Genomic DNA, 4,711 nt, shown 5'->3' on the forward strand with positions numbered 1-4,711 from the left:
AAAAAAAAAAAAAAAAAAAAAAAAACTTAAAAAAAAAGCTCTGAAAAGATAGTCCAGAAAAGAAAAAAAAAAAAAAAACTAATTAGAAAAAAAGAGAAAGAAACCACCTCACAATTTTCTTTAGAAAGCAGTTTTGAGACAAAAATTAGTATTTTCTATTAATTAGAACATTGATGGTCTAGTTTTAATTTTTTCATGATATACTCAGTGCTGTCTGGATTGGGCAAAAAGAAGGCTTTCATTTAAGCTGGGAGTAATGTAAATTCTGTAAATTTATACAAAAATTATTCCAGAAAACAAACTGGACACATGGGTCTGGAACCAAAAATTGTCCCCAGTCTCTTTGACCGAAAAATTCCCCTTCTAGGAATCTATTCTAATGATATCTTCCTACAGACAGGAAAATCCATATGTATATGAGCCATAATAGTAAAAACTTAAGGGAAAAAGCTACCCCAGCAATGAGATTAGTTATACAAATTACATAATGACTATAGTATAAAAATTATGCAATCATAAAATGTTTACAAAGAGCCTTTCAACAAATAAAAAATACAGAATTGCAATTATGATTACAACTATGTGAAGGAAAAATGCATAAAAATTAAAGACAAAAATGTACCCAAATAATAAGCTGTGTATTAAGTGGTAATAATTTGTTTCACTTTGTCTTTTCTCTATTTACTGAAGTTTGGGCAACTTGATTATATTATTTTTCATGGGAAAAAAATCAACATCTACCAAAACAAACATTTCCAGACCATTTCCAGTCAGACTTCCTATACAACATTGGTGATCAGAGTGAAGTTCATTTTAGTATAATGGGAAACCTGTTTTATATGGCCTTTCTCCAAGGTCCCCACTATCATATTGCTCCCAGGTTGCATAGCATTCCCCAGTGGAGATCTCCCTGTACCCCACAGCATCCTTTCCTGCATATTCTCTGTTACCCATTTATTCTTTCATTCATTCACTAAGAAAAGAAATCTATTAATTGCCCACTTTGAGCCAGACACTACAGATTAAAAGGTTGAGCAAGATAATACTACTCTTCTCATAAAAGATTTAACAGTGCAGTGAAGGAGATACACAGGTTAGCAACAATTTACAAAACCTTGTGATAAGTCAGTCAGCCAAGATGTAAACAAAGTACTGTGAGAGGAGAAAGGAGAAAACATCCAACTTTGCCTGGATACAGCAAGGGGGAGAGTGTCCAGAGAGAACAGCTTGTACAAAGGCAAAGAAATGGGAGAGGGGTTTTCATCTCAAAGCAGTATGAAGGCATTGGAAGGAGATAAATCTGGATGGGCAGGGATGAGATCGTGACTAGCCCTGTAAGCCATGTTCAGCAGTTGGACTTTCTCCTGAAGCCAACAGGGAACTACCATAGGGTGCCAGTCTGAGTTGTACCATGGAAAAAAAAAATCAGAGAGCCATGAAATAACCTGATCTGGGTTGAAAGCCTGAAGCAGTTAGATCAGCAAGAAGACAAGGGTTGCTGATACAAGTCAGTGTCACTGAGTAGAAGTGCCAGGACTTGGGGAAAAAATGTAATGGAAAGAATTTAAGATATCTCCCAAGTTTATGATTTGGGTGCATGTGTAGATGCCGATTCTTAAAAGAAAAAATAATGTGATATAGGGAATTAAACCTTTTAACAAAAAAAAAGAAAGAAAAAGAAAAAAAATACTCAACATACCACTTTTCCAAGCTTTCCTTTCCCCTGGAGTTTTATGATATTTTTCTATGTAAAATTTGGAGAGGGGCTTAAATTTCAAAGATCAGGTAATATGGCTTTGACAGATATGAGGTAGGTAAGAGATATCATACAATAATCATCTTAAAAAAAACCTCCTGTTTCCCCCCCAAAAGACATTCCAGCTTGAATTTTATTTCCAAAATTCTCTTTGCCTTCTTTAATTGCCGAAATCAAAGATATCAGACAAGCCTGCCAGATAACTGAGGTGCAATATGAGAAAGGATGGAGGATCTTCCTATGGCTTTGGAACTAAGCTAAAAAGAAAACCCCTAGCATTAATTTTAAAGCTCCTTCAACTGCAAAGCACCATCCCCTGGACCCAAAGTGAACACCCAAGGCCAACTACCAGACTGAAACCACAAAGTGACCATTTTAACCAAAGGCACATACAGCTAACCAGTCCCAGACTAAACCTCTATAAATCTCCCATTAACAATAACAAGTCCAGAGCCCTTTAGTCGAGGGTCTCATGCTGACACATAATGTAGCTCTGCTTAATTTTTTTTATAACATCACCCCCCTCTCCCCTTACCCCCAATCCAGTCATTTCTGTACCTGTCTTGGAGTTTCTTCTTGTGGAGGCTTACCAGATCTGATCACCCAAAGAGCAGAGCTGGTTCTTGCCTTAAAAACCAGGATGTAAATTAATCCCTCCCCTCCCCAGAAAATAAGGTAAGAACAAACAGTGAAACCTCAAATCAACACCAGCCCAAAAAGGAGAGAGAGAAAGCCTTTGAGAGATGAGTCAGCCTAGATGCTTACAATTCCGAAGGAAATCAAAGGCCTTAGAATAAACCGTTTGTCATTGCCTCCCTGCTTGAACATATAGGGCTAAACTTAAGAACAGTAATATGCTGCAGTTTTGCCAGCAAAATTGACACTGTCTTGCTTACCTTCAACCCTCTCAAGCACCAGTTGTACAAAAGACAGAAACAGAACTAGGAGAATGCCCAAACAAGAAGCAGATAGGTGGGCTGGGGAGGGGGTAAGAAGGCAGGCTTCAGCACTGTGGACAGACACAAAACAGTTTCTTGAAAATGTAATATTTTACATGTCCTCAGGCCTGAAATTCCAAACTGGACATAAAGGAAGGCTCCCCATAAGAACCAAAGTGCTAAGAGACCTCTCTTGCTTCAAAGTGTCTTCTCCTTCCCCCTTTAGTGTACCATGGCACTAGCCTGAAGTGACCATGAGATCAAAAAGATGCTCAAGGAGGAATAGGAAAGCAAATCAGCTCAGTTTCAATCTAGAATTCAAGACATCTGCAAAAATCATTTTAGACAAATATCTGCACTGGGCATTGGAGATAGAGCCAAAGAGAACAGAGTTCAAAGCCAAGCTTTATCATTGCTTGCTGTGTGACTGTAGGAAAGTCAGTTGAATTCTCTGGGCCTCTTTGGCCTAGTCCATAAAATAAGGAAATGGCATAAAACCCATCTCTGTGGATGTGTGAGTTGAATGTATGAATAATGTGATATGTAGCATTAGTTTTTAATAGACATGTTGACTTTGAAGGTTCTTTGCAGAGGGCAAAGTTCTAGTTTACCAGAACACATCAGGCTTTAAAAGGAATTATTAATATGATTAAAATGTTTAATCAATGCATTGAAGCCTACTTTGTTCAATATTTTCTAAATTTGAATTACTTATTAACATAGGTAAAGCTAGCTGGGGAGACTATTGGGAATAGATCTTCACTCTTCAATTGCATCAGGGTCAAATATTTTTTCAAATCTTATAAAATTTAGAAAAACTGGGCTGGGGATATAGTTTAGTGGTAGACAGTTTGCCTAGTAACCATGAGGCCAGCCCTGGGTTCACTCCCCAGCACAGGAAAAAAGAAAACTAGTTAGTTTGATATTTCAATTATTATTCAGATTAAGCCTATATGTCCCAGAATTTATTTTTCTTTCAAGCTATCTAGTTTTACATTGTCAACAACAAAAGACAGTTTCATTTATATCAGTAAAAGAGCAAAGAAATTGGCTGATAGCAAGCTAGAGAATTTGAACAGAGCAACAAGGCACCCAAATCAAGTCTCCAGCAATACAAAAAAGGGGAAACACCCTTGGGTGGCATCAAGCCTGTTTCTCATGTCCTCCCAAAATGCACAGCACAGATGGAGAAACAAATTAACATTAGAAAGGTCATCCACTTCGACACTGTGAGGACGGAAATGCTCTCAACTAGGCATAAATCCACAGTCTTCACCATGTGGAAGACTCCTTTACTTCACTGCCTCCATCCAATGGTTAGGTCTGGTACGTGCTCACCAACTAGTAAACACCTAGGAGAAAAAAGCAGGGTCTGCACTGACGCTGTGGTTTGAATTCCTATCAATTAGGCACTTTATGGCTTCCTCAGGATTTTGCTTCTGGCCATTGAAAGACCTTTGGAGTTTGAGAAATTGATACTGCACAGGGCTGGGTGCCCAAAAGATATTGCATCTACAATATTCAAATGTCTACAGGCAGTGAAATGGATAAAGACATCCCCATTAATATATCATAGCATGAGAGAGATCCAGGTCTATGGATGAAAACATTTGGGCACCAATTTGGTCTGCTGATACATGACCTCATTCATCCCTGAGCATTAACGAGTTAGCCTTTAAGTTGTTATCCCATAACCTTCATTTCAGCAAAAGCTGCAGATGCGGGGAACAGAATGACTCATTCTATCCACGGAGGTGGTAATGCCCCAAGACAATTAAATTTGGGGACAGTGTTTAATACGTGGTTGTTAGACCATCATGCCACAGCAGAAGCTCATAAACTACAGGTAAAAGCCTTGGCTACAAAAAAGTTTCAGGAATTACTCAGAATATTAAATTGGTTCAGATAGAAGGAAACAGCCATCACATAGTGTAATATTTCCATTCCACAGTCCAAAAAACTGAGGCTCAAAGACAACAGGGATTTTTTTTCCAAAGGCCATAAAGCAATTGGACAA

Source organism: Marmota marmota, unplaced genomic scaffold (assembly GCF_001458135.2).
Source record: "Marmota marmota marmota unplaced genomic scaffold, marMar, whole genome shotgun sequence".
NCBI classification, from domain to species: Eukaryota; Metazoa; Chordata; class Mammalia; order Rodentia; family Sciuridae; genus Marmota; species Marmota marmota.